Raw genomic sequence first — 12,090 nt, 5'->3', positions numbered from 1 at the left:
GAATTCCAGAGCCCTTCCCAGGCTGCAATTGTTTTTGCTATTAAATTCTGTAGAGTTGAGGCTTACATCTGCTATGAGTCACTGGGCAGGAATGTTACTGAGAAGTTGCAGTTATCAAGACTAAATTGCAACATAAGAAGGAGAAGACGGGAATTCTGTGCCTAACACAACACGTCTGAAATAAAAACGTCTGAAATAAAAACAGACAAAAACTAACAAAGGATCATCCATTCCCTTTCACTTCCATGATCCAGGAAATTGCTCTCAGCATCATGTTCAGCTATATATACTCCAATGCTTTCCTGAATTAAAGCCTAAATCTCTTAGGCTTCAGAGGTATATAGAGAGCATAACTGACTCAACTGATTTAAAAATCAGACATAATAACTCAGACTAGAAGTTACATGTCAGAGGTGATAAAATAAAAAGAAATCTGCTAAAAAACCACCCCAAAGTAACAAACATACTACACACAAAGTCAGAGAGAACAGGAAAAAAAGGTCAAGAATCTTACTTGATGTAAGCCAGTATATTTTAGCTAAATTGGATGGCACTCAGAAGCACATGATCTCAGTGACTTGGTTAGAAAAAAATCACTTTCCATATAAGCTCTTTAGAACAAGATGAATACATCAAATAATGTTTTAAAATGCAATTTGTTTTGAGTGTTTGTCCTTCTTCTATGTTGTCTCTTCCTAAAAAGTTCAATAAATGAGTATGCTTAAAGGAATGCTTCTGGAAGAAGTGAGCTCTTAAGGAAATATTGAAGAAAAGCAGTAAAAGGAGTTTTACATTCCACAATATAAATATTCACACCATCAACTTCCTTTTGAAAACTAATACTTGTTGCACACTTCCTCTGTGTAATTTCTGGTGTATTATTTGGAATCTGTTTACCTGGAAGTATTTATCTTTACTAATTACATTACATCAACTCAGTAACTTCATATTCTGAATTTCAAATACTTAATAATTGCAATATCTTTTTCATGAGTAGCCTACACTAAGAATCAGTCAAAAATTCAAAATCATTCAGCAAGTCATTTTTACTGGGAATCTTACAACGCTAATGACTTTTACAAGGAGGGAGATACCTGTTCATAGTGTGGCTCTTAATTCTTAACTTAACTGATTATTACTGGGTGGGTGGGCTCTGAATTTATAATGTAAAAAAAAAAGGCATGGCATTTTAAACTCTGATTTATTAACCATTTAAACAATGTATTGAGTAGATTCTCCATCACTTGAAGTATTTAAATAAAGACTAGGTGGCTAAAATGTATGGCTGTGGTTGTTAATCAAGTCAGATTTGTGTTATTCAAGAAGTCTATAGGCTACCCATCCTCAGAATGATTTTGCAAGAATAAACACATTAAACAGAAGTCTTTCAAAGAATATACAAGTGGAAGTCACATAAACACAAAAGTAAGAGAGAAAGGTCTGTCTTAGACCTGTTAGATACATCCAATACTGAAAACTGGCAAATGTCACAGACATTTGCCAGTAAAGACCTGGCTGTTCACACAAATTTTATTCAGATTTGCTGCTCTTGGGAGAGGTTGCACAGAAGTGAAACAAAATATGGCGAGGATCATTAATTACTCTTTTATCAGTTTTTTTTTTTAAATAGAAGTACATATATAAATAATAAAATGCTGTTCCTCACTTCTACACTAAATCAACATGTTTATTACTTCCTATAAAAGGTAACAGTCAGTTGTATTAAATCCATCTTATATCTTTTGTGGATGATTAAAAGTAATAGTTAGCACAAGAAATCAGTGGTTTTGTTCCCATTCTGTTACCACTGTCAGCTAAGTACCTCCCCGGGTATTTTATCTGCCAGAAGTTTAACAGCTTTGGGCAATCTCAAACATGGATATAGGCTAAGTGATGAGTGGATTGAGAGCAGCTCTGAGAAGAAGGACTTGGGGGTGTTGGTTGAGTTCAACATAAGCCAGCAATGTGTGCTTGCAGCCCAGAAAGCCAACTCTATCCTGAGCTGCATGAAAAGAACCACAGCCAGCAGGTCAATGGAGGTGATTTTCCCCCTCTTCTCTCTTGAGATCCTACCTGGATTACTGCCTCCAGGTCTGGGGCACCCAATATAAGAAGGATGTGGAGCTGTTGGAGCGAGGCCAGAGGAGGGCCACAAAGATGATCAGGGGGCTGAAGCACCTCTCCTGTAAGGACAGGCTGAGAGAGTTGGGGCTGTTCTGCCTGGAGAAGAGAAGGCTCCTGAGAGACCTTGTTGCAACCTTTCAGATCCTAAGGGCAACCCACAGGAAAGATGAGGAGGGACTCTTTATCAAGGAGCACAGTGATAGGACAAGGTGATAGGTATTGGTTTTAAACTGGAAGAGGGTAGGTTGAGACTAGATATTAGGAAGAAATTCTTTACTGTGTGAGTGGTGAGACACTGGAACAGGTTGCTCAGGGAAGCTGCAGATGTCCCATCCCTGGAAGTGTTCAAGGCCAGGTTGGACAGGGTTTTGAGTGAGCTGGACTAGTGGAAGGTTTCATGGCAGGGGGGTTGGAACTAGATGATCTTTAAGGTCCCTCCAACACAAACCACTCTATGATTCTAAAATCAGCAAATGTTCATAATATAATCCTTTCATCATTCAGACTCAAAAGAAGTTGCAAGAACACAAGCTTTCATGGTACAAGGAACCACCATTTTTTCCCTGGTAAGCTGTAATGGTGTTAAGCACCATTTATAAAACAAAAAGCTTTACTTTTTCTCATGTGTATGATTTTTATCCACGAAAGTTTTAAATCACCTTCAGCTGTCACATACAAATATGGAAGATTGTACAACTCTGACAAGGTGTCCTGGTTCTGGCTAGGATAGAGTTAATTTTCACCTGAGCTGGGAGAGAAACTGGACCTGTTGGCACCTGTGGCTGGGGACACAGCTGGGATAGGTTACTAATTAGCCAACAGCTGGGATAGTTTACCCAAATTGGCCAATGGACTGTTCCACACTATGTGATGTCATGCTCAGTATGTAAGTGAGGAGAGGGTTAAGAGGAGCCTCCTCCTATCTGGGAGGAAGTTGGGCATTGTGTTCCACTGGGAGTTATTTTACTGTAAATTGCATACTTAAGAATTTTCTGTTATTAGGGTTTTTTTTGTTTGTTTTCTATCTCTGTTTTGTTTTCTTCTGTTGTTCTCTCAAACTTTTTTCCTATCTCAGTCTATGAGTTTTGTCCTCTTTTCTTTACCAATTCTCCTTCCTGTCCCACTGGAGGGTGGGGGGGACTGAGCGAAAGACTGCCGTAGCCTGGTCCCAAGCAGGGCTAAACTACTACACAAGGTAACTCTGTCTGTCAAAATGTACTTCCATACCATCTGTTACAAATTAATTTGTTTATGCTCTTCTCTGCATTGTTTTAGTTTGTGTAATGCTAAGGATAAAATAGAAAACATGTAATGGACTCCATTCTAGGGTTGGCTGAAATCACATATTTGAAAAATGTGCATTCAGCATCGTATATCCAGTGTATAACGTAGTAGCAATGTGTTACTTCCATGATAATATTCTGTTACTGAAACAGAACAGAGCTGACATCAAATATAAGCCAAACTCAGCTTTATGACTGAACATCTCTGTATGTCCACGTTTTTAAAGGTAACCTCTTTTCAAAAAGTGTATATTTTTTTAATAGACTTAAGAATTGCATGATGCATTTACAAGAAAATCTGATTAAGTAGTTATTGTAACTGATGATGTGCCAGTTACCAAAACACTGTTATATCTTCCTGTTCTAAGTGTATTCCACAAATAAAAGCATTGCGTAAGAGCTTCACACAAATAATGCTGTGGGTGTTTCCACAGCTGACTATGTTAAATGGTTTCCAGCATTCCAGGGCAGACTACTGATGGAAACAACTACAACTCTACCTACTTGAGTAGAGTTGCTTTGGGTTGTTCAACAGTTTACTTTAACTATATATACATAAATAAAACTATCAAAAAGTTACACTGGATTTAGTCAACAGTTTAGACTGCTGTAGAAAAAAAAATTATATCCACTAAGCTTTTGAAAGTTAAATTTAGTTATTAGCTGTTAGTATTTTATGTTTATTTGGAGACATACATCAAAAAAACAGGGTATATTGTACTTACTTCTGCATTTACAGGTTTTCCAGGTTCCTTCTTACTAAAGCAATATAGCATTTCATGATTCCTTTGGAATAATCTATTCGGGTTTAACAAGAGTCCTACTTAGTCAAATGACAGTAAGTCTCTTTCATGCACTTTCATACATATCCAAGAAGCTTGCACCAAAGTATTAAAATAGTTTAAAAAACCAAATTAAAGTGACATGCTCTTGCCAGTACAAATCCCTAAAGTTCATGAGATGTTGATGATGGACATCCTTGATGCAATTCTGGTTATTCACAGGGAAGTATATGAAAAAGTCCTGTTGTACCGAACACAAGAGAAATCAACAAAAGGACACAGCATCACTATTTGCTGTTTCAATTCTCCACTTACTCAGTACTACACTTTTCTGAGGGTTACTGATTTTCTTGTCTCTCTCTATGACATTGTTGCCTTCTTCCTGTACTTCAGTTTTCTGCTTCTTTAATTCCACTGACATGCATATTTCCATGAGGTAATATCCAGTGTCATGGCAGTAGGCTTCAGGCAAGCTACCTCAGTGTACATGATCCACCACAGGCTTCAGTCTTTGAAGCAGATAGTGGCCATTAATGTTTCACTTGCCTATTCCTTTGAGGAATACTGTGCACTTGCTTATGTGTGACAGTTACCCATCTCTCTCATATGATTTATTAGTAATATTTCGCAATGTCAGATGAGTGACAGTACTACAACCCAATACTTTGCATACTTTTGGACAAAAAAGAAACTTCAGAATATTTCAAAGCTCTTGATTCTTTTAACATGCTGTCTTCAAAAGGCTTGCCATGATCCTAATGAAACCATGGGTAGAAATAAACTATGCCAAAAATACAAAGTCCATCCGTAAACTTATGAAGACTTTACCTACTGTATAAATACATTGCACAGAGCAGCCAGGGCCTCTGATTGCAACCTGAAGTGTATGAAAAACAGATCTCTAAAACTTGCATAATTGCATGATGAGTTTGAAATGTTAGGGCAGCAAATGTAATTCTCTGATGAGGCCAAGATATAAGCAGGAAAGAGCTTCTTACATATTCTGAAATGACAAAATGAATGCACTTTATTTTTTTGGTGTATGGATGTAATATGCAACAATAAAATCCAGTTTTAAAATAATTTACCTCATTTTTGTGTGTTCACCTCATTTTCTCAGTATTCTGAGAAACAGATGCATAAGTTAGTCATCTAATAATCTGTCATTTCAGATACACAATACAGAAATCACCAACACACCTTCATTATCATGGATTATAAGATCAGCAAATTCAACATATTTAGACATTATTTATCACACTCCAAATAAGGCAACACTTCCTAATTCTTATTAGAAATATAAAATGAGTGATCCCTTCCACCTTTTTCAATAGACAGTAGCAAAGACAGTATTATAGCATAGATGGAACACATCACAGCAGTTAAGATCTAACAAGCATCTAGACCTGTACACATCTCCTTTGCAGAGTATAGAAAATGGTGGATTTGGTGAAAGCCCAGAGTAATTTTTTTTTTTAATTATCAGAATAATTTCCACTGCTGGTGTTTGACTTCTCTTCATTAACCTTAAGATCATAACAAACATGAATTAAGCTATGTTGTGAGGAGATCTATATGGCAGACAAGTGACTTGCTCAAGATCTTACTGCAAAAGCCAAGAAGCCGTGGTCCATAATCTTCTGCCTTACTCAAAAGGACGGCTTACATACCCTGCCTTCTCCTGACTGCTTCCTTTACCCATGAGGCTTCCCGCTGGCTCCAGTTTCCTTTTGTTCTCTCGAAACACATCCTTCTCCTATATTCTACTTTGTGAAAAGTATGTAATCTCTTTGCAAAGGTGCACCAACAAATCTCTCTTCCTCAGTATTTATCAACTTAGTGTCTCAAATAGTTGTACAGTATCTTTCATTCTGTACACTCAGAACCAAGGAAAAGAAAAAAAAATAATTTATTTAATTGCAAAATGGAAAAAAAAAATCCGGGGCTAGGCAGAAAGGCATGAGAATTCTTTGGTACAAACATTTCTTTGTAATGTGTGGTGGGCTTGCTTATTTCTTTCATATTCTTGTCCTTTGATTCAGTTCAGAGGGAGAAATTTATGTGGTATTTCTAAGCGATGTAATAATTTTCTCTTTGTCTTGCTCACTTTTAATTTTTTTTTTTTTGTTTCAATGTGGCACATATTTAGGTTGTGACTCCAGAAATTTAAATAATGTGGAAGCGGCTAGACAATATCATGATATATAATGACCATGCAAGATACTATGAATTAAAGGCTGGTTCTACTAGCTTTTCTGAGGAATCTGCAGATATGCCTGTTTAAGTAAAATCTGTCATTTCAGAACAACCAAAGCATTTTGTTTCTTCTTGGATTACTTTTTTTTACCCAAGGAATAAACTGAAGATGTTACTGGACTGGAAATATAAAACCATGAAACAGATGAGACTACACAACGAAGAGTAGAGTGTGTCAAATATAATGTTGAACTAAACAACAAAGAGAGAGGGGCATCCAGATTAAGCACTGTATCTGTGGGCTGGTTGTGAAACTGGATTTTAATTTCTTAAGAGTGAAATAGTACTTATAATCTTGTTAACTTCTGTGCTGTCTTTTAAAATGGTTTTCAAAATAGGCTTTAGCAGAGCCTGACTTCAAACTGGACTATGAGAAAAACATGGTCCTAGGGCTTCTAGACAGGGCAACAGTGGTGCTCCTAAATAGCCTGATAGCCACTGTGTAGCCATAATACGGTGGACAAATAATTTTTGGCCAGTTTTGTTTTTGCAGCAAAAAGGTTTGTCACAAAATCAGCAAAAATGTGGACAAGTACTATTTGAACGAAATGCCCTGTTAATTACTGCCTTTATTTCAGGGCCTTTAAAATCTCCCTCCCCAGCTACTCCTCACATCTCCTTTGTCTCAGTAAAACTTTAATCCTTCACTTCTTGTCTCTAGTCCTTACAGGCCTGCATTTTATTTGCTTTCTTTCCTTTGACTCTGGAATAATAAGTAAAATTAACAAGATACAGCCAGCAGATGAGCAAGTAAAAAATCATCACATGCCTCTAACAGCTCTCAATCCTAATTAAACTGGGCTATCTCAAAGATAATCCATTCAGTTTCTGTGAGGGTGCATAATTAGCATGTCTGCTGATGGAAGTACTTATAACAGAGATCTTTGTAGGAGAAATTAGTTACTGTCAATCTAGAGGCTCATTAGCGTTGATACAGGACTTCCTCCCAATTTTTTTTTTTTTTTTTAATAACAAGACACTCTTTAAGCCATATGAGTTTTGGCTCACAGACATTCCCAAATCCTGAGATGTTATTTTAGAACAGGAATGGAGAACCACCTACTGGAAATAATGCTTCTTGCAGTGCAATCCATGATTCCTTAGTGCTTACTGTATCTTTTTTTCAGTCTCTCTCCTCAATGATAAATGGCTCTGAGGAGCTGGTACTGTTTTATTTCTTTGGAATACCTTTTTTTTTTTTTTTTTTTAACAGAAAAAAAAAACCAGTTTGCAGCCAATTCTAGAAGAGGGAAAGAAAATAAGCAGAGAAAAATCATCCTGCAAATGTCAAGCATGATTCAGAGTAATTAGGCTATAAACTCCTAGGAGAGACACAATACCAACACATGACATCCTGTAGTAAGGAAAATATGCAGTTATGACATACAGGGGACTGCAGTAAAGACATTGTTACTAAAACATATAAAAATCTATTTAATTTATTGTTTTTCCTTAACAGTGTACTATATTTTTATGTAAGATTTTTTTTTTCCTGCAGGAAACGATAGGAATGAGGGAGCTGTATTTTAAGAATAAACCACAGCAACAAAAATAATGATAGTCATTGTATTAAGGCACTGTTTTCTCTTAAATTCTGCCTCCACCTGCCGGGGAGTGGGAGGTATGCCACTGTGACAATAGAAAGCGTCTTGCCAACAGCAACATTGCCAATATTGTGCTGAATATCCAGACACGATACCTGAGGCAAGGATAAAAAGATATTAGTTAAAAGTATAATTTAAAAAGTTGATAAATGAACTTCTTTATTAGCTGCAGAATTGCAATAAGGATGAATAATACATGTTCATTACATAGAGAGCTTCCATCAAGTTGCTGCAGATTCTTTTTAAAGCGTTTTCAGTTATGGATATACAGTGATGTAGCCCATGGTAGAAATGGGAGAAAAATGCTGCTATAACCAGCAGCCTTACGCTCACCTCTTTCACACACAACATATTGTCCAGAACTATTCCTTTGATATGGGGGCATCTGCTGGAGAAAATCTTTTTACTGAAATATTTTTATTTCACATGTTTTACAATCATTTAGTTCCTTTTCTAAATTATGGATAGATTCATGTGTCATTTATTTTTTGGTGGAGCAAAGTACATCCGTATAAGTAGCAACACAGGAGAGATGGGAGGTTGACTACATTTCTATGTGCCCAGTAGAATGTTTCTCCCCTAGGATGAATTGTGAGGCCTGTGTAAACATTTAATGCTTCTGCTTTAGAAACTCAATGTAATGGAAATGCTGAAAACGGTAACTTGTTTTTCCCATTCTGATGAGAGACAAGCCCCTCAAATGAGAGAAATATAAATTATATCAGCTTTACCAAAACATAAATTGAAAATCCTGCATTTTTATGCAAGTCCAGCCTCCTGAAGACTAAGTACAAGAACTTCTGCTAAATACAGGTTTATCTTGGAACAACTGGGTGATCGGAGTGTAACGGTAAAGCATAGCACGACTTACCCACAACTATTTTTTTAAACGCCAAATCCTTCTATTTTTCCTATTTTTTTTTTCCCAAGGAAAGTTTAAAGAACCCAGATCCGCAAACTCCAAGCCTTTAAGCAAGTAGCAAGACACGAATAATGGCATTACAGAAAAAAGGAAAAAAAGGGAGAACAGACTACAATGATTTCCACCTTTTCACTGCTGCATTTTCTGCTGCGACTTCTAACAAGACCAAACGCAGACAGAAATAGGCTCTGCCAGTTGATACTGCCCCAAACGAGGACACGGCCTGGTCCTCGTCGACGCTCAGGGTTTTGATGTGATTTTACTAGTCTTCCAGCCAGGGAAAGTCATTTATAGAGTCCATCATCATTTTCGTATTTTATTGCACAACCAAAACGACCCCGACGCTTCACAGCCCCACTAGGCCCACCACCGGACACGCGCCAATCCTCTCACGGGGCTGGGCGGTGCCGAGTGGAAAACTACCAGTCCCAGGAGGCACTGCCCGCCTGTCGGGGAGGCGCGAGGCCCACTCCTAGCGCAGTGCACGCTGGGACTTGGAGTTTGGGCCGCCTCCGCCCGCGGGCTCCTGGAAGCGCGGGAAGGGCCGGCCCCGCAGCCCTGCCGTCACGTGGTCGCGGGGCGTGCGGCGCTTACGCGGCGCTGGAGGGGACGGCTGGGCGGGCGTTACCAGGTAACGGTGTGTATCCGCCCGCTGGGGGGCGCCTTCCGTTTTCCTCGCAGAGCGCCGGCCAAGATGGCGGCGGTCGCCGTTGAGGCAGGGCTCCGAGTCTCTCCGCCAAGCCCTGTTTCGCGGCCTTGAGCGAAGTGAGGCCGCTGCTCTCTTCCGTTGCCAGGCGGCGAAACGCTCGGCCGGGCAGCCAAGCGCCCCGCGGGTAGTGAAAGGCGGTGCTGGAAAAACCGGGCCTGGCTGACCTCCCCTCCGCCGCGAGGTGAGCCGCCCTCTCCCCACCCCTGGCGCGGCGGCTGCGCCCATTCTCTCGCTGGCGGCGGAGCGCGGGGAGAGAGAGGCGGGGGCTGCTGCTGGCGGGGCCTGGCCGCCCGGCCCGGCCTTCGCGGGCCCGCGTGGGTGGGCCCCCGGCGAGCGAGGAGAGGGTATTGGGCTCGCTGCTCGCCGCGGCGGGGCTGGGCGAGCCGGGACCAACAGGCCCAGGGAAGCCTGCCGGTGCCAGCAGGTCGGGCGGGGGTGCGTTACACCCTCTCCAAGGAGACGGCGGCGGAGCAGTGGCAACGGCCGCGCTTTCGCCTGAGGCGTTTCGAGCGCCCGCCTTCCCCGCGCCCCGGGTGTTTGGCGCCGTGAAGGAGCGGGCTTTCCCGGGGAGCGCTTCGCCTGCCTCACACAGCGGCTTGTTGGGCAGAGCCGCCGGGGATCACCCGATCCTTCGGCCCCCTTGACGGCGACGAGACCCGCCGGGCCTGAGCTCAGCGCCCGGCCATGTAAGTGGGGTCGGGACGGCAGCCTGCGGGGTCCCGGGAGGGGCTGAGGTGCGCGGCTCGGCTCCGGCTCTGCAGGCTGGTGGTGCTGGGCATCCTTCCCTTGGTCCGGTTGTTTCAGTTTGGAGTTCTCTTAGCGCCTTGCTCGAGTGAGGGCTGTCCAGTGCAACAAGAGAGGGCTTGCTCCGTTGTCTCTTTCTGTCTTTTGATATTGTATGGTTGGCAATATTCTTTAGGCATGTAATGAGTTAATGCTAAATTAATGCTCAGTGAGGAGCAGGTATCTTAAAAAACTAAAGAAATGTTTCATCCCATTTTCAGTCTTGATGGCTTTCTACAACTTTTTGCTTTCCATTTAATTTTCAAAAGTTTCTGTATGCAGAATTGCGTGCTCTTCAGAGTTCTTGCTGTAGGATTCTTATGCAGGGAAAAAATGTCAAAACCAATTCTACCGTAGGAAAAAAAGAAAGTTTAAAATATATGTCTTTGATTTGTTAGCATATTTTGTAATTATACTCTTGAGCAATTTGCATACTGTTGTTACATATACAAAATATGTTTTGACTACAGTCTTACATATTTTGATTCTAATCTTGTGTGTTATCTTAAGTTATTATTTCTGTAGAAAATATACTTGAAAGTCTCTTGATTATTTTTTTTTTCCCAAGTCCCTAGTAAATGTTGTAAGGCAGTATGCACATGCTCAAATAGAACTTTTATATAGATTATCCAGTTTATACAGAGTATTCTCAGCAAGAAGCTGAGATTGTTAATGGGTTGCTGGATGCCGAAATGGCATAATGGGAAGATACCAAAGCTTTTGTAACATGATTTCTTCTGGAAATAGCTGGTAAAATGAAAAGTAAGAAAAAATACGAGTTACTGAAGTGTGTGTGGGGAGGTGGAAAACACAGCTTTGAAAGAGAGTTTCATCTCTAAGTAAAAAGCAGTCTGAACCTATTTGTCTTTTTAACTGAGTTGAAGGGATAAAATCAGCATTGCTCTGTGATCTTAAGCTCACTTGAATATAACTCATTTGAAAATACCAAATACTATAATATCAATGTTTAGAGCCTTGCTCTTTGGGAAGGACACAATTCTGTTAGAGCACTTTAGAATCCACTTGCTGGACATAATAGAGATACTGTTACTTTTGAACTGTGTTTAGTAGGGTGCATTGGCATATGCCTGGTGTCCTTGTTTGAGAATATTACCCACAATATTCCAGCTGTGGCAGTGAACTTCAGAGGTAATTAGAGACTCCTACAGCAAAGGTAGTTGAAGATTGCTTTTGTTAAAGTTTTAAATTAAATAAATGTGAATAATTATTTTTATTACATGAAGATGAAGACTGCTGCCACTTGTTTTTACAGTGAAAGGTAGGGAAAACCTTATTTTGCCGCAGTTTCGGTAGAATTATATAACATGATGATGAGGAAACGGCTTACTAAATTGGACTGTAAATCCAGATGGCCTCTAATCTTGTCAAGATGAACTTGTCATACTTAGTGGCCCAGGTCACGATAGAGTGCCAGTTGAAATCTTGGTTCTTGCACATTTACAAAGCTGAACAGTTTATCTGTAACTGAAGAAAGCTCTTACAAAACACAGCTGTTCTCTAAAACAAGCTAAACTGATAACTGTGCATTTGTTTTGAATGCTTGTCAAATTTACCTTGAGTTGGCAGAAGAGCTTCCCTGCTAACTTTTCATAGGATGCTTGTGCTT

At 40.2% G+C, this 12,090-nt stretch overlaps 1 protein-coding gene across 18 annotated transcripts in view; it reads left to right on the top strand.

Annotated features, from left to right (window-relative positions):
• The first annotated feature begins 9,645 nt into the window (after nt 1-9,645).
• Nucleotides 9,646-12,090, top strand: part of PCM1 (pericentriolar material 1) — a 43,472-nt gene continuing 41,027 nt past the window's right edge. For 11 of the 18 annotated variants that reach the window (XM_086746054.1, XM_086746056.1, XM_086746053.1 and 8 more), the window contains exon 1: nt 9,647-9,861. The gene's annotated coding sequence lies outside the window, so the exon portion shown is untranslated. Of the gene's footprint in view, nt 9,862-10,024; nt 10,367-12,090 lie in introns of those variants that run through there. The other 7 variants (XM_086746043.1, XM_086746042.1, XM_086746049.1 and 4 more) reach the window with 2 other exon arrangements.

The sequence above is a fragment of the Chlamydotis macqueenii genome, chromosome 4 (assembly GCF_036417535.1).
Source record: "Chlamydotis macqueenii isolate bChlMac1 chromosome 4, bChlMac1.mat, whole genome shotgun sequence".
NCBI classification, from domain to species: domain Eukaryota; kingdom Metazoa; phylum Chordata; class Aves; order Otidiformes; family Otididae; genus Chlamydotis; species Chlamydotis macqueenii.
Note: the sequence above shows the minus strand (reverse complement) of the source record. Positions and strands in the feature narration are given on the sequence as shown.